This window comes from Acinonyx jubatus, chromosome A1, assembly GCF_027475565.1.
Source record: "Acinonyx jubatus isolate Ajub_Pintada_27869175 chromosome A1, VMU_Ajub_asm_v1.0, whole genome shotgun sequence".
Taxonomy (NCBI): Eukaryota; Metazoa; Chordata; class Mammalia; order Carnivora; family Felidae; genus Acinonyx; species Acinonyx jubatus.
In genome coordinates, this window is record NC_069380.1 from 162300942 (window position 1) to 162320382 (window position 19441).

At 35.7% G+C, this 19441-nt stretch overlaps 1 long non-coding RNA gene across 1 annotated transcript in view; it reads left to right on the top strand.

Moving 5' to 3' along the window:
• The window catches only part of LOC113593225 (uncharacterized), a 76234-nt gene extending 71582 nt beyond the window's left edge, over positions 1-4652 (top strand). Inside the window, exon 7 of the long non-coding RNA XR_008299991.1 lies at positions 3743-4652. This is a non-coding gene — a long non-coding RNA (uncharacterized LOC113593225). The remainder of the gene's footprint in view (positions 1-3742) is intronic.
• The last annotated feature ends 14789 nt before the right edge of the window (positions 4653-19441 follow it).

Here is a 19441-nt window from a genome sequence, read left to right on the forward strand (position 1 = left end):
TGGATTCAGATTCCAAACTGAACTCACTGTCTGCCTGTGTTGGAAAACGTGTTTTATACCTGCCAGTACCAATATTGTTTTAGTAACCAAGGAAAGAGCAGTGCCTTGACTGACATCAGAATAATCTGTGTCGACCATAAACATTAATCTTGTTTAGAAAGTCAAGCTGAACTTTGTCAAAGAAGAAAGGTCTAGGGAAAAAAAAAAAAAGCAAGTTTACTTCAAGGCCCTACATAGTATCAAAAACACTGAGCTACATCTTCGAGTTTCTCCCACTCTAGAGGCGGTGGATTTGGCCATTTGTAATGAAGGCCCTGTCCTCTGCTCTTATATTGTTCAACATTGTTTGGAGAAAACATATGACATCTGAGCTCTTCATCAGAAAGTTGGGAGACGTATTTATGATGCCCCTATGTTGAAATGATGCAAAACATTCAAATAAAATAGTAATTAAGAGAAAATACCTCTAAAGTGTCAGAGACATTACTTCCAACTTGGTAAGTAGTTTAGGTTGCTTTTAATTTTAATTGAATTTGTATGAATTTACTAAATACAGAAATATCTCTGAAGAGATATTGGTTAGACTATTTATTATACTAGAACCATCATTTATTTCACCTTCAAAGTGAACCTCTTAACACTGATGGTCTATTTTTTTTTTTCCCTTAAAGTCTGTGTGTGGGGTTGTAAGGGCTTTCAGGAGTGTTGAAAACTGAGATGCAGTGTTTGAAAGCTAAATGAAAATTAACTGATGTTCAGAAGATTTTATTTTCAAAAATGTACCAACTGCTATAGGAAACTGGTATTTGTATCCAGATATGTAAAACACACATATCTTGGTATTTATATGTGTATAAATATCAGCTTATTAAAGCACATATGTATGTGTGTGCATATATACATAATATATACATACACATATATGTCACTTGTGTTTTATAAATTTTTCAAATGTGAAAAAAGAAGGTTTAAAAAAGGTATACAGTAGTAGTCAAGTCAGGACCAAAATTCTAGTATCTAATTTTTAGTAAATTGATAATTTGCCTTTCAGTTTTAACACACCCAAATGAACAAAGCTAATGCTTGGTATTGAGTGTTTTATCTAGTTTTATTTGGTTGGGGAAGAGGAGTGTGACTGCTAAACATTCTCCTAAAAAGGCTTAGAAATTTCTGATGCTGTTCTCATATTATTTCTATTTAACTAAACTTTTTGCATCTTGATCCTAATAAATAAAGAATACAAAGCATAACATGTTTGAAGATGGATATTGAATGTGTAAATTTATTATAGTAATTTATGTAAGTTTTAACCATATTTGAAAAGATTGATAATAAGACATTAAAAAAAAAAACATTAACATGGTCAATAAGTACTGATAGACAAGAATTAATTAAATTAATAGAAACTCAAACATGACATGAGATTCTATTGACTTCAAAATACCCAAATATAAACCTTTCATCAAAGCACATCCTTCTTACCACTCTTTTGAACCCAGAAACTTGCTCCAGCCAAACATAGCTGAATTTTACTCATCACTAAACACCTTGGTAATATCAGCATTAAGGGGGGTTGGCAACTGTTAAGAATTTGGCTCTTTCAAAGAGTATTCACTTTTGCCTTGTCAATTTCATTATGGGAATGGTGTTTCTCACAGTTTTATATAACACGGTTTTATGTGTGTATACAAATGACTTTTCAATGTTAGACATTCACCATCAGAATTCTATTAAAATAGTGCTATTCTGGCTCTGAAGGATGTTAGATGAATTAACATGGGGATCATTTATGTAGACAATATTCATTATTCTTATTTAGAAAGTCATATTTTCTGATGGCCATGAAAGGGTTTTATTTTGTTTCTGAATTCTCAGTTGGCAACTAAATCAAAAACCCATTTCCAATAACTGCCAGTACATAGCTCACATATTCCTATGCTTCATTTTCTTCAGCTATCTTATAAAGTGTAAGTGTGATAAAGCTGCAGAATAATCTTCTCTTGCAAAGGGCATCAGTAGACACCTAGTTTGTATTTTCTTATCACTCTATGTTTCTCACTAAATACAGCATTGTCTTTATCTTCTAATCTCTAGTTGTAAACTCCTTCATTATAATCTGAGGGGAATTGTGTAGTAAACATGATGAATTGGGAAATGTCTTTAAAATCTGTAGTCTAGTGAATAACTCCAGCAGCAGGCTAATACTGGTAATAAATTTGAAAATACTTAACTGTGGAGTATATTACCGTCTGCTTTCAGTGTTTTTTTTTTTTTTTAGACTTTCAATCTGTAAGATTTTAAAATAGAAACAAAGAACGTCTCAGAAGAGATCTTGGCAATCCCAAAGGCAATCCCTGTTCTGCGTGTAGTACCATATGTTGAAAAACACTAGTGCCAAATTGCCTATTGTGGCAAGTTATACATTTTTCTTTTTGTTGAGGTCTCCTTTTGAATCAATACTATTTTTTTGTCAGAGTAGGGTAGAGATCCAATTGATTAAAATATAGAATGTAATTGAAATAGTAGTACATTTTGAAGATATTGATGAGCTAGTCTAATATTTCTTGAAGAACACATTAGTAAATTAGCTCACAATTCAGTTAAGCATAATTATTCTTTCATTTAGGGTATTTCAAAATACAGTGACTGAATAAAGATACAGTTTTTCATATTAAACAAGCAAACTTACATTTGTTTTGATATCTATAAGCTTATTAATTCCAACAGATCTAGTGTTATGATGTGTAAATGCTTCAGAAATTTTGGGGAAAACCAGGTCATGTTGAAAATATACATTTTAAATTAAATTAATTAAAAATCAAATTTGGGTTAAAAATAAAATGCTTGTAACTCTCCTAAGCAAATTTGAATAATTTGATTCCACTCCTTTGAAAAATAATTGCTACTAATTTGGGGAAAATATCTTCTTGTAACATCTAAATATTGATGCTGACCTCTGGGGAAAAGGTAAGAAACAGCATGAAGAAAAAATCGAATAATTATTTCCATATTATTTTCCTATAAATATATGTCTAGAAATAGCAGCTTTGGAACAAGTGGGACCAAAATCTAAAACTGTTAAATAAGAGCATTGTATTGAGTGAAAATCATGCATATGTAATTGTTTTATGTTAAAATAATACTCAGCATTTTTTAGAGTTCTCAATCCCAGGAGACAGCAGTGTGAAGTCTTGCAATATTTTCATTGTATGTTTTTTCCAGACACCACTAGAGGCCCCACAACTCCAAAAATAAATGAATGATTACATGGACTGCTAATCAAAGCATAAAATAAAATAGAAAGTTAAATGGAAAGATTACCACTGTCTACCTGGCAAGGTTTTATATTCAGGGATTTTCCTGTAAGAGTTTAGATGGCCTTTGTGAAGCTATCTAAGATTTGTGCCTTTTACTTCCTTCTCTGTCTGCAACATACTGATATGTTGCACACCCTTCACACAAACCCTCACGCACAGAATATATGAGGTGTGTAAGTGCTGTGTGCACTCATCTATGGAGATTGTACACAGAGCCTTGAAAAAATATACCTCTGAACCTCGTGAATTATCTATTAAGAAATTGAATTAGAAAAAAAAGTACTGTATTATAATTTAGACTGCTAAAAATTTGCTTGCGTTCTTTTTATATTAGGTTAAATAAGTGTTTACATTTGTGACAAAAATATGCCATTCTCTGTGTCAGACTTTACATTATGCCATAAACATATTTTTATAATAATTAGGTAAAGACCCACGGGGACGAGCTGCCTTCTTCCTCCGAGAGCACACCTCCTCCCAGATGCTACGAGAATAGCAAGGGGATACATGTTACATTGCCAGTAAGCAGGCAAGTCTTCTGGATCTCTTCTTACATCCTAAGTAAAATTAGATGTAGCGTTTTCAGCCTGGTTTCTAAATGTTTTGTCTGCCAGCCGGCAGCTTGTCACCTTGAACAGACTTAACCAATTAATTCAGTTCTCTGGTTCCTGGCTAACCTTGAATCCTAGTATGCTTTCATACCATCTCAGCGGAAGTTTAAACGGCGATCTTTATGGTGAATAAGTAGTGTCTAGGCTCTGAGAACTTATTTTATGAAAAGCCAGTAGCACCTGTGTTCATTTTTTATGGAAGACATAGTAATGTTACCAAGCGTTCCTCTAAATGCCTTATACTCAGCATTTGTAACAGTTTTCTTGATGAGTAAACCTAACTTTTCTTCTTTTTCAGCTAGAAAGAGGGTAGTTAAGAGAGGTTAAACGGTATTGTGATAGTGAACTAATCTCTAAGGCAAAGTGTCCTCGGATTTTTCAACTACAACTGTTCATATTGACAATTCATAAATGATGTTATGTCAAATTAATAGATCAAAATCCTACAGGGCTTCTCTCATGTCCAGAACAGTGTAGACTTCTCAGGGGATATAAAGACATATAAAAGCCAGTTCTACTTCCCAAGAAACTAACAATCTAGATATAAACCAAAAAATATATCTTTAATAACAATACAACCACATGCTGTTTTTCAGGGATACATCTGAAACAGTTAAAATAGACTGGTCAAAGATATAGGATAAACCAAATAACAAAGCGGAGTGGCAACAGTATTCTTGAAAAGAATTCAAAGTAGAAAGTATTAAACAACAACAAATTATTTTATAAAAGACACTACTATCTTTGATGAAGCTCAAAAGTATTAATATTTTCCCTCCAAATGAGATAGCTTTATGACACAAGGATATGATAAATACAATAAAATATCAACAAAGAGTACTCATGAGATACTTTGAAACAACATTATCAATGTTTGGAAAATAAAATGAGTTAAAAACAAAGCAGTATATTGCTGACTTGGGTAATATAAGTAATTGTGGGTTATGTAGATATCCTTGATATTTTATATGATATATAATTCTCTAGTATATGTTTTATACTAGATAATTATAAATTACATTATATAATTTATCCATATCATATGGATATCCATTTATCATATGGATATATGCCTTGTTCTCATACCTAACGTATATTAATGTATTTTGTGTTATACATCATATATAACACATATCTGTATATAGTTATATTTTAGAGAAAAAATCTACCTGTCATAAAAATGGCGTAAGAAAGGATTAATATATTCCAAAATTCAGATGCTATATGTTTCATTTTAAATCCCATTGGAAAGAACTATAAACTGATAAAACCTGTTTAAATGACAACTTAGCATTCATAAAAATTATCATGCCGAGTAACTCTTACATGAAGACATATAATTGAAGAGATATTTAATTTTTATGTATTTTAAATACCATAAATGTGTCAATACTGCCTAAATATAGATTCAAGGTTGCTCAAACAAGTTTCTTCTTAAATTAATAAAGTACTTCTAAAATCTGTATGGAAGTTCAAAGGGCCAATAAGTCAAACCTCCCCAGTAAAAAGAAATAAAAAAAGAAACCGATTAGAAAAACCTATTATAAAATGAAAATATTAAGACTGTGCAGGAGTGATTCAAAGATAGAAAATTGCCAATAGTAGAGAGCAGAAGATTGTGAAAAAGACTTCTATTTATGAGGAACTTTGCTTTCTGATAGAAGTGGCATGCAGGTTATTGACCAAAGGTGATTGACTATTACATGTGAGGACATAGAAAATGGAGATTTCTTAAATGAGATACAAGGCAACAATCATAAGTAAAGATTGAAAACTTGATAATATAGAAATTAAAAACTTTAGCTTGAAAAAATGCATTTTAGAAAAAGTGATAAGACAGAACACAAACTGGACTAAGATATTTGCGGTTTATGTGAGCAACAAAGTATTAATTTCTAAATATATGAAGACTCTCAGAATCAAGAAGTAAACAGAATTGAAAAATTATTCAAACATGAGCAGGTACTTTGCAAGAAAAGTAATATAAATTGCTAAAAAAAACAGATGTGCTGTCTCTACTTTATTAGTATCACAAAAATATGTCAAGAGAGCTATGAGACACTATTTTAGGTCCATTCAATAGGTGGAAGGAAGTTAAGTGTGACTCTACTGAGTTTTACAGATGAGGTAGGTTACCGGGGTCAATTATGCTGGCAGGAGCATAAACTGGATGATCAGTGTGGGAAACAGTTTGGCATTATCTTGTAAATATAAGCTTTACTTCTGTGATCCGATAGTTCAACTCCTGTTTATCAAAGAGGAACTCTTTTAAAAGTACATTAGGAAACATACAATTAAAGTTCAGAAAAGCACTTTTTGTAATGGAGAAAAAACCCTCGAACATCATAAATTCCATAAACAAAATAATAGATAAATACATTTTATTATAGCCACATAATGGAATATTATACATTGGGAAAAAATAAATGAATGTACCTGTGTTCAATAACATGGGTGACCTTATTATAATAGTATTGAATGGGAAACCCATATGAGTTTAATAACCTTTATGTAAAGTTTCAAACTAGGCCACATAAATGGATTATCTATAATATACTTTAAAAACGCTTTCTAGGGCGCCTGGGTGCCTCAGTCAACTAAACGTCTGACTCTTGATTTCGGCTCAGGTGGTAATCTCATGGTCGCAAGATCAAGCCCGGTTTCAGGCTCCACCGAGCCTGGGGCATGGAGCCTTCTTGGGATTCTCTCTCTTTCTTTCTGTCCCTTCCCTCCTCACATGCACACACGTGCTCTCTCTCTCTCTCTCTCTCTCAATAAATAAACTTTAAAAAAGGCTTTCTAGTAATAAATGGTAGATGTGAAAAGACAACATAAAAATATGACTAGAAAATAAAAATGTAAAATATTTAAATACATAGTTAAGCAAAGGGTATAGTTTGATAAGCATATTTTTCATTTTTGATGGAAGGGTAAATGGAGATAATCTCCCTGAAAAGCAACATATTAATATCCAAATAAACTGAAAATGTTGTCTTCTTTGATGAAGTAATTCTTAGACTCAGTTCCTAAAAATAATCTCCTTTTGTTTTTATTATTATTATTATTTAAGATTTTATTTTTAAGTACTCTATACACCCAACATAGGGCTCAAACTTATAACTCTATGATCAAGAGTTGCATGTTCTACCAACTGAGCCAGCCAGGAACCTGAGAATTCTCCTTTTAAATGATACATTTCTGGAAAAAAAAAGAGAGAGAGAGAGAGAGACAACCATATGAACGTTAAAATCCACATATTCTAAGCAAACAAGTGCTTAGAAAAACAATTATAAAATAATGAGTAACATCTTTGGTCTGGGCTTTTCTGGTTATATTATTCTTCATTTTATATTTTTCTCTGTTTTTCAAATTAATTCTTCTGAATATTTGCTGCTTTAATTGTCCAAGAAAAAAACTGAGTTATTTTGGAAATGCACAAAATTTCTCAATCATATTGGAATAAATAGAAAAAATCATTTGCATTTTGCAGGATTCAATTATGTTTTAAGTTCAGTGTAAAATGTTAACTTGTAGAACCTTGTTGATGAAGTCTATTAAATGTATAGTATACAGAAAGTTTGAACACAATAGTAGGCAGATATGGGAAATTCTGAGGAATGCCAAACGTCAGAGGAATTTTATAAGATCAAAATTTATCTAGCAACCATTCCCTAGGAAACCAATTCTGTTTAATTCCCCTTTTTTCCTTTTTACTTGAGGATATTGGTGTGAGTTGTTATTTTGCAGCAATAGGTTTCTTTAGGAACTGTGATTTTCAGATTCCTGGTTTCCGTAGACCATTTCAAAATCAATTTTAATGGGTAGAATATTGCCAGCATTTGGTTTTTCAAGCTCCAAAAATGAAACAAAAATATGACTAACATCTCTTTTTACCATCTTAAAGCAGAGATTGTGTACACCTAAATAATCCCAAATAATTTTAGGCTCTGAAACACAAGACCTATTTTCCAGGACACTTTGTGGATCTCCCCAGAAATTAAAGTTTCAGTATTCAAAAATGATGTACTAGTTTAACATTGAAAATGATGCTAATAGTAAGTTTTAGAGTCATGACTATTTAAAAAAAGCTTATAGTTTTGTCACAAACTCTTGGATTGTAGAGTAACTATGGTAAGAGGTATAGGGCTCTTGAGCACATTGTGGCAATGTGAGGTATATTATGTGTAACACACTACTTTCCACATTAGGAGGTGGGAGATATAAATCTTGATTTAATTGGAAACATCCTTTTCCCCTAGAAAAGATGATTCAGGAACCCTACTGGGGAGAGCACACTCACAATTCAAGATACAAAATGGACTTAGTGCAGTCACAGAAACAATGAGGAACTGAATCAACCGCAGGCAAATCATTTCAATTCATTACAAAATGAAAGTTAGGCCTGGACTATTTCATTTTGGATTGCTTTTTGCAATCTCATAATCTCTTTAATGGAAGTGATTTGTTAATAAAACAGTGGTAATGAAACAGAAGTATCTGTTTACAGCACTCCCCTTATATTTCTTGTGCTTATGCCTGCTTTCATTATTCATAGAGAACAGTACACAATTTGGTCTGGTATATATCAGTAATAGAAAACCACTTACAGGAGGAAAGGAAAGGACATCATCAATAGAGTATAATCTTGGTTTCTGGAATCATTATTGCCCTCTTTGGAGTGCTTTTTCAACCTCAAAGGCAATAGATCTTGAAGCCAGCTAAAAGCTATAATAAAAACATATTTTAACTTTAGTCCTTTAAACAATATCTCTTTGATCTAAATGGGCTCTCTGCTTTAGCAATTACCACTTAAGTTTTTCTCATTTCTTGACTTGGGAACCTACATTCTAGTCTTATCCAATAGTAAAATTCGAGAAACAAAATTCTCTTTCAAAGATGTATGAATTATTTTTCTTTGTATGTCCATGGAAGTTTATTTTCTCTTGTGTTTCACCATACTTACTGATAACACATTAGGGTTGTTCATAATATGCATAAAATATCGATGATTCTTGATGAAAATATAAAGAAAATAATCATACACCCCAAATAATAACAATAAAAAATTCAATTCATTGAAAAAATTAATACAATTTTTGATTACCTATGAAAAAATGACCAGTTATATTTCATTGGGAAAAAAAATCTTAACTTATTATTTAGATAATTTAATAAATGAATTTAAAATAGAATATTTTAAAAAGGTATTCATTATTTAAAATCTGTTTCGGATTTGATAAATTTTCTCAATATGTATAGTAATACAGAATACTATATGAGGAGAAAGAATGTCTGAAATGCAATTCTTCAAGTGTATTGTAAGCAAGAATCCCTTTATAACACAATCCATGTTGCAATATCCTTTTGTGTACTGTAGAAAAGTTTGAATTCTCTTAAAATTAGTGGACAGTATTGGTAGAGGGGTAGTAAAAACTTTATCCAGGATATCAAGATAAGTTATATTAATTAAAACTGGGATGGAGAAAAGACTTCTGATTTAAAGTGTTAAGATTGATAGATTTTTTTTGAAATGGCATTTCTGAACTAAAAATCACATGGGAATTTTAAATTCCAGCATGATTCCCAAATAAAGGATTTTCCGTGTGGTAGAGGTCCAACCTTGACAGCCCGTATATAATGTTGCCTATTGGCTATGATGTGATTCCCAACTCCACTACATAACTGCTGACATATAACCCTTTCAGGCAGTTTCCCCATATCTAAACTAGGAACAATGATTAATTCCTACCATAGATTTTCATGGTTAAATTAGATAATTTATCAGAGCACAAAATCTGAAATAAACATTTGTTTAACATTAGCTTATCAATAGTAGATTTCAAAGAGGTGTGAACACACCATTTATAATGGTGTTTGGGATACTTAAGATAAATCATTCAGTTCATAAGTATTGCAGTTTATATAATTTTCAGTCTCCAGAACTTAAAATGTCATAGGCACGCATACAGAACTATCCCACTAGAATATCTGTGGGAAAAGAGGGGGCACTTGTCTATGGAAGAATAGTTGAACGTTCTTAGGAATCTTCTGCAGAATCTGCCAAATGCAAGTTAAGTGGCTTAAACCCTTCAAGTCATTTCCTATTGCCAAGAACTCAGAGCAAGATCAACAACATACTTTATGGGGCTCAATGTAAAATGAAAATGTAGGACCCTTTTCAAAAGGCAGGAAACAATTGCTAGTAAATGTACTAAAATATGAAATACAAAATTCCTTTCTTCTGCAGTCTTTCTGCCTCTTTCTCAACCTAAGATATAGATGTAGATATAGATACATAGTTTCAGTTTACTATTTACTTGCATGCTCTTTGGACAGGGGGATACGTGGGGGACTATTGCAGACATACCCAGGCACCTGGGAGTCCTGTCCCATGATTAAGGGGCTTGCCTGGTGTGGGGAAATAGGTTCTACTTACATAAAAGAATTTAAAAAAAGCTTGGGGGGGGGGGATGCTGCCACCACGGGGCAAAAGCGCCCGAGGTTAGTGAGTGAGATATTGTAATGGGATCACGAGTAACTTGTTATATCACCTGCAGGAAATTACTTTCCACCTGGCGCCAATGTACTTTGATCACAAACTCCACTTGCCTCCCAGACCCTTTGCTTACACTCACAAGTTAATCATTACTATCTGATTGTTTTCTTCAAATTCACCACGTGTATAAGATCTTGTTTTCTTCACGTTCACCACAAGGGTAATATCTTGTGCACTCAATAAATAGGGCGATGAAAGTCCTTGTTCGGGGCTCTTGTCTCCTCCTGGACATTAGCCTCTCTCATATTCAGTTCTGTGCCTGTTCTCTTGCTGGACAAGAGAGAACTGCAGACTCATAGTCTGTGACAGCCTGGTTCACCAGTTTCTGGGTCCCCACCTCCTGCCAGGCTCCAGACCAACACATTGAATCTCATAGAGCAGGGAAGTCATGCCACAGTCACAAAGGGCACTGAGACCTCTGCCCCTGGAGGCATTAGCTACCTTGCTCAGGGTGAGTGAGAGACTCCTATGAAAAGTTCCAAGGTTTTCGTGTCTGGGGAGGAATGATCACCACCAAGTCCCATCATGACGAAGGCACCTGACTTCCATCCTCTGGATGCCCATGACCAGGATGTAGGTGGTGACAAAGGGCAGGTGCTATCATTGGGCAGGCAGGGAGAGGGAGTGGCCAAGAATCGGTCCAGCAGAGGTAAAGGGAGATAGGACTTCAAATGAATAGACATTCTAAGTCTTTGAGCTATGCTCACTTGCAAAGCACAAATGCAAAGATACAATTATTAAGAATTTCAAGTCAGTGACCCAATTCACATTAAACCCCAAGTGCTGGGCCTTTACTGTGCATAGAGCCCTCTATCACTGCTCTGGTTGCAAGCCGGTGAAGACTGCACTGTCCCAAAGGGCAACAATCAGTGAAGTTTGTACCGCCGGGCACCTGAGAAGGCAAATCTGATTATTTTTAGTGTTTAGGATGTGCTTCCCTGGAGCATTAAGAAGAATTGGGATGATAGTTTTTCATTTCAGTTTGAAAAATACCTGTTTTTTCCCCCAAAGTTCTATTTATGAAGAAAACTCAAGCAATATCCTCTGCATGAGGATTCTTTGGAGTAAAGTCTCTTTGGAGGTATATGCCAACCTGATCATTATTTGGCTTCCCAGCCAGTCTAATACCACTCTTTGGAATTGACCGATAGGGAGGTTTGCGTTTATTACCCAACTGATTTTCCTGACTGCCATTCCCACTACACTCATTGACTAATGTGACTAAATCCTTTTCCTCCTGTTTCAGTAGATAGCCTATTAGGGTTCTGTGTATGAATTAACTAAATAAGGCCCTCCCCAGAATTCAAAGACAAAGTCAGTTGAAATTGAAACAATTAGAAATACACATAAAATATGTGAAATTAGGTAGAAAGACTTCATGGGCACTATTTCTATTACTTTTCTCTTTAGAGAAATCTGTTTATTGTCTCACCCCTCACACACTTCATACTGAGGGTGAGGATGAAAAAGCATCTTCCACTCATGATCAAAAGGCCTACTCTTGAAAGCTCAAGACATTGTTTTCTTACATACCACCCACTCTTACCCAACCATTTCCATATGTTCTTTTGAGAATTTGACAACCAAATTTAACAAATTTTGAGAATTTGACAATGTGACACCTAAGGGGCCACACAGTAGAGCAGTCATACCTGAAAGCTTTTTCAGTTGTGAAATCTGGGAATCCGTTGCTCCGCTTTTGCATAGTTTTCTGTTTCTTTGGATTTCTCACAAGCTGGCTCTCACTACATTTGCTGTTCCACACCCTTAAAATTCTCAGTCCTTGGTTTTGTTTTTTTGGATGCCACTAATCCTTCCTGTGTCCCCTTTCTTCCCTTTACCCCCTCAATGCCTTGGCCCCTCCCCTTAATCCTACCTGATTTCTCTTTCATCACAGCCACCTTGCAAAATTTCAACTTTGATTCTGTTCACACCATCTTTCTCTGTTTCTATGTCTTGTAAGTGGCATAATGAAAGGGGGAAAAATCTAACTCTAGGATTGAGTTTTACTTCAAATTGATAGTTTCAAGTCTTTAGCTGAGCAGGAACTTCATCAATCCCCAGGAATTATTATTTATTTAAATTCAAAGATGAAATTATTTACCCAGCTTTTTCACCCATTCCCTGGATGTACACGTGCACATTGTTGTCACTTTCCTCATGTACTTGATTATATTTAAGCACTCATCCAGCCAACTACTTTCTTACTTCAAAGAAGAGCTAGAAGCTCTTTGCCAAAATTCCATGTACTTATTTCTCCTTCCTTTTCAAACTCCTAAGTTACATATGTCTCTATAAGCCGTTTGTCTCTCCATTCAAACTCTGGCTTGAAGACTCTGGTCTCTCTTTGGGTATTGTGCTCCATTAATCATTCTTTCTATTTTTATCTTTAACAATATTTTATCATTTGGCTCTTTTCTTCTAACAAATAAACAATTGCTAATTTCCCCCACCTTGTAAACAGGGAAAACAAAAACTTCACTTCTCACACCATTATACTCTCTACCATCATTTCTGTCTCTAGTTTACAGTAGAAATTTTTGAAAGAATGTTCTATATTGGCTATCACAATGCTTATATCCCACTTATAAGTAAACATTCACTTTTACTTTATTTCCAAACATACTGTAACTGGGGACTCCGAAGATATCTTAAGGACAATTTCTTGTTGGACTCAACTTATCTGAGGTACTTGGGATCACTGATTACCCCTGTCTTCTTGATTCTACCTTAAACTTTTGCTATTCACCCTTGATCAATTTTCTTTTATTGTTCTATGCTCCATGACCACTAATGCTTTGTCTCTTTCATAGGCTTCTCATCGTTTTTTTTTCTGTTTCTATATGGGAGAATTCAGGATATAAACTTTATCCCCCTTGTCTTCCTTCAATTTAAACTTATGAGTTTTGGGCTCCTGCCTCTAAGATTGAGTAACAGGGATAGAGTTTACCTGCCTGCCTAAACAACTAAAAATATGGATGAAAGTTGATGAAACAATGCTTTTCATAAACATTGGACATCAGGCAGAGAAAGACAGTGAACCATGAAGGACAGGAAGCAAATGAAATGGGCACAGATTACCACATTTTACTGACTTCAGGAGTTTTCAGGTCATAGTTCACTAAAGGGTTACCCGGAGAGTCCAACAGACTCACTGAGTTGAAGAAGTAGAGCTGAGAATCTGAGGACACCAAGACAACTCAAGTTCACATGTCAATACCGGAGAGGAGGTGCATAGATGGACAGCAGAGGAAATTTTCAGAGGGTCCTCACTGAGTCTTTATCAGAGTAATAATGATTGGCAGATGTTTTTGAGGAAACTCCTTAAGGCCAGGAGAAGAATTACCTTGAAAGATTTGAAGAAACAGTAACTAGAGCTCATACAGGGCTGGAAAGAATATCTGCTCTTCAGCTAGACTGGACAGCTTCATAACAGAGGTGTGACACTGAGGAGAGTACTCATAAAGGTCTTGTCTCAGTAGTGAGGAATTATGATCCCAAGTGTAAATGCTGCTCTGATCCCACTTAACAAGCCTTACGAGGAAGACCTGGGAGGATTTAACCATTTACAATGCGTTAACTGTTAACAAAGCTTGACAGTAATTACAGGAATACTACTCAAAAAAGTAAAATTCACAATGTGTGGCATATTAAAAAAAAAACGATGAGGCGTGTGAAGAAGCAGAAATGTGACCTGTAAAGAGGGGGGAAAACATTAAATTAAAACCAATCCAGAACTGATACAGAGGTTAGAGTTAAGAAACAGGACACTACAATACTTATTCTAATTGTATCCCATATCTTGTGAAAGAAGAGAGGTTGATCATGTTGAATAGAGAAATGGAAAACATAATCAGGACTCAAAAAGGACTTTTAGAAATAAAAACAATGTCTGAGAAAGAAAATTACTGGAATGGATTAATGGGATACTACATATTACAAAGGATAATATAATAAATTTGAAGCTATAGGAATTGTCCAAAAAAATGAAAACAAAAAAAGAATAGAAGATAAAGAATACATAGACCTATGGGACAGCTTCAAGTAGTCTAGTATATGTGTAATTGAAATTCCTAAGAGAGAGTGGGAAACAGAACATTTATTTGTAGAAATTGTCACCAAAAATGTTCCTAATATGAAAATAATTAACTCACAGATCCTAGTTGCTAAGTAAACCCCAAACATATACATGTGAATTTCAACTTCTGCATATTTGTGGATGACTGTCAACTAGGCAAGATGCTTCTTTTAGATCACTTCCTTTTTTATGTAATGGACAGCCTATTAAATATCTTTATCTGGATGTCCTTTATATACTTTAAAGACAAGATGGCTAATTATTTACCTATTTGTTTGTCAACCAACATTTATTGAGATGCTGTTATGTTCCAGACGCCGCAACACGATCAGAATTACAGAATTGAAAAGAGTAGTTCCTGACCTCTGGGAGTCGACACAATACAGATGAAATATTTAAGATGCAACGTGTTAAATTCCATAATGGTGATGACTGAAAGATAAAAAGTACCATAGATGAGGCCATGACTGAATCGGAATGGGAGAATCAGCCAAATGAAAGTATTACTTCAATTGAATGCTGAAAGCTGCGCATTGATTATTTTATTCAGAAGGTCCTTTGCGAGAGGTCAGCGGTGGGACTTTGCGAGTACCGCCTCTTCAGACCCCGGCTGCATCAGCCAGCAGGCGGCGCGTTTCCCCGCCCGGAAATCCGTCTGCTCCCGCGGAGGCCCAGCTGCCGCAGGCTGCGACTCCTCTCCTGGTGTGTGGACGGGGTGCCCGGCCCCTGGGGTTTAGGGGATAAAGGCGAAGGCTGCTTGGGGGCACTCCGAGGGAAGGGGACCTGGGAAAAAACAAACAAACAAACAAACAAACAAGGAGCCAAGAACCTCGCCAAAGGACGGCCCGGGGAAATATGGGGAGGGGGCTGAGGAGACGCGGGTAGGTGGATACGAGCTTCTGAGGGAAGGCTTTTAGAGACGGTGGTCTTGGCCTGAGATTTCTTAGGCACTTCTTAGCCCAGGGGATCCTGAGAGTATGGAAGTGAGAAAAGGAGTCTTGTGTCTGGAGAGACGCGGCCAGTGGCTGGGAAGATTCCGGAGTCCGAGGGTTGTGGGGGCGGGGTGGGGGTTGGGAGAAGAAATGTGTTAAACAAAAAAAAAAAAGTATGTGTTACTTACTGGAAGTGAATTCATTAAAATAGGAGACAGAAGTCAGATTACAGTAGGATGACTAGAGAATAGATATAATTGGGAGCAGGAAATACAAATTACTTTTTCTCAGTGCGTGGCCAAGTTCGGGATAGGATGGTTACGAGGTTAGAAATGGGACAATCGCCAAATCAGAAAGTAGGGATGACACTTAAGGGGAGGGCCTTAATTTTGCCTAAACATCATGGGACAGAAAGTGGTAGTGATCCCCTGTATCTGAATTCTCTTCTTCCTTGCAACACCATTGCCCTCCTTTTCCCCTACCGTTATCCTTGTTGGGCCGCATGACTGATCAGCGAAATTTGGGCAGGAATTATGCACACACGACCAGATATGGGCTCCCAAATCTCTTAGGGAATATTCTCTATTTTTATTTTTTAAAGATTAAATGAATTGGTGAAATGGTGGAGCACAGGATGGAAAAAGCCTAGTCTCTTAACCACTGTGGAAGCTCATCTACTGACACGGTACTGTGACGTGACTGTCTTCAAATTTAATTTCTATTTCTTTAAGCCTGTGGATATTTGCTTTGCAATATTTCGAGGTTGCGGCAGTTTTCACAACGAGAGCTTCCAAACTCTTTGAAGGATTTTAATAAGTCCTTCACATGTATTATTGGGATGTCCAAGGATATTCTTTTATTTGCTTGTGATTTATTTCCTATGGTTCCCACAGTCCCCAGAGTTAACATTTGTACAGTTGGGTGCAGAGACAAGCCAGCTCCATGCACTGCCCCCACCAGGAGTCACTCCTTTCCTTCCCCTTCCACCTCTGCTACCCCCTGCTGTTGTGTCTGCAGCTCCTGCTGTGGATCTGCACCCAGGTCCTTGCCAGCCTTTTCTCCCAGAGCCCCAAGAGTCCTGGAGTGCCCTAGGCAGGTGCGTGCTGCTTGGACCTCACCTGTGCTAGTTGTTACCACGTGTATCTTCTTTGCTCACAGACACTCTCCACTGTTACCTAGGATAGGATGTCACTTAGAAACTTAGGTCCTAGGATAAAATTATTTAAGAATGTCGAGAAGGCCAACAGAAAAGCATTAAACCAAATGTGGGATCCCTTTTGAGAATGGAACCTTGTACAATTGAGCGTCTTGCCCAGGATGAAGCCACTATAATTCCACAGGTGGTTCAGGTGTAGGTATTCTGATCCAGAGGTTTATAATGTCAGGATTTCATTCTATTTTTCTGCAATTTTCCCTGACTCTTCACTCTGAGTTAGTTACTTTATTAGTTCTATGCTTTGACTAGCTTCCTCCTTGGAAGAAAAATGGGTAGAGGAGATCCAGGTTACTTATGCATATATTATGTACTCCTAAGCCAAAGTATGTTTGTTCCAGATTTATCATTTCATATCTTGAGATTTTCACCAATTAGGCATGGGTTACATGGTGTGCACTTAGGGAATAGGCTACCTGATTGGCTTAGTGTAGCTTCTGTGCTTCACCACTGTAGAGAGGTTTCCCAAAACCAATGGCTCCCAGCATGGAAATTGAAGATTGTTGGGAAGGAGGAATTCATACTATGGAAGAAATCAGAAAAGTCTACCACAAAGGATTTCTTGAGGTAATGACCACTGACTGACAGATTAGAATACTTTATCCTGGGAGAGGGTGTGTAAATTTTTCTTGTTTCCAAAGCCTTAACTGAAATTGTAACTAGTATCATATAAGCTACTCTCTAGGTAAAAATAAAATGGCAATTGTTAAAAGATGTGATTAGAAAAATTTGTCTACTTAGGGATATTGAAAAGAAGCACTGTACAAAGAATGTTCAGTGTTTTTCCAGTACCGCTGGATAAAGAGGTCTCAAGATTTCACATGACCAGTGCTAGTTATATTCTATATTTATGTATCTCTGAAGATATGAAGAATAAAATACTAGCCTGATGTGCATATCCTTGAAGCATTGGCAAAATTTCCTGTAATTTTTCTGTGATTAACAGATTCTTACATAATTTTGTTTGCATACTGAAGTTACACACCAGGAGGAAGTGGTGTGTACAAATGAATAGTAACTAATAATAAGTTATAAATCTAGCTTAGAATTTAGAATAAATTTTTTAAAAGAGTTCTTAGGTGTCACATCTCCCAGGAAACAATATTGTTGAGGAATTGAAAAACCAAAGAAAAGAACAAAATTAAAACAAATATACAAAAGGATCTTGATGATGTTATCAACTTGTATAGCTGAGGATCTGACCCTTGGTAACTTCATATATTTGTTTGTCCATTAATTAATTAGCTAATTAATTAATATCACACATTTACTGCACACTCTAATGTTCTCAAATTTGTGCTGAGATGCAAAGATAAGCGTAATCTGATTTGCTCATCATCCCCAAATGTCTTGTTTTCTCATGATCTTAACAAAACCTAGCCATTGTCCCTCATTCCTGTTTCACCACCAAATTGCGAAAATGCCGATATATAAATATAGCTATGGTTAGCTTGATTTCTTCTGGAGAGTGGTATTGAAAGACATAATTTTACAAAATGTTACTATGATATTTCTCTATCTAGAAATTTACTTTAAATGGGAAAAACACATGAAATGGAGAAAAATTTAATGTATGTGCTTTGTATATTAAAGAATGCAATATATAATTTGATTAATTTCAAAGGCATTTTTTACTGTGATAGCTACTGAATTTCACATTTGGGGGCTTTGTTATTATAAAATAGATTAATAGATTATAATTCTCAAATTTTTGGTTGGAGCTTTCAATTAGTAGGACAAGCAATTACTACTGTTGAATCTGGCAGCTAGCCACTATTTTTAATTGAAATGGTATTTTGCAAAATAAAGAGCATGAAGTTATCAAGGAAGTGGTGTTGATGTGTTAACATGAGTGAGTTATAAGGAATGGCAACTATATATTTTTAACGTGCTAAAAATTTTCCAAATTAAAAGTTGGTAAAATCGTTATGAATGTTGCAGTAAATTCATTTATTTCTTGGAGAAACTTGAATAATATGAGGCACTTGCAAAGATGCTTTTAAAAAAATTTTTTTTAACGTTTATTTATTTTTGAGACAGAGAGAGAGCATGATTGGGGGGGGGGGCGGGGGGGCGCAGAGAGAGAGGGAGACACAGAATCTGAAGCAGGCTCCAGGCTCTGAGCTGTCAGCACAGAGCCCGAAACGGGGCTGGAACTCACAGAGCGGGAGATCATGACCTGAGCTGAAGTTGGACGCTTAACCAACTGAGCCACCCAGGCGCCCCAGTAAAGATGCTTTTTAAAAGAGACAAACAGGGGCACTTATGTCTGGGTGGTTTAGTTGGTTGAGCACCGACTTCGGCTCAGATGATGATCTTGCAGTTTGGGAGTTCAAGCCCCACAATAGGCCCACTTGCTGTTGGCACGGAGCTTGTTTTGGGTCCTGTGCCCCCCCCCCACCCTTGCCCTCTCTCTCTCTCTTCCAAAAATAATAAATAAACATTAAAACAATAATGAAAGAGATAAAATTATCATAACAATAATATCACAGGAAAGCAGGTACTTAGTTTAAATAGAAATGGCAGGTCTTCAGAGTTAGATTGACCTGGATGATCCCATATTGTACCTCATTTAGGTGAATAACCATGATTAAATACCATAAACACTATGAAGCTTCAATTCTTTCATCTCTAGGAACTTGATACCAGTTTTACCTTACAGATTTTTTGAGTGTATGTGGTAATTAAATGAGATAATATCTGGAAAACACACATGCCTGTGTTTTGTGTATAG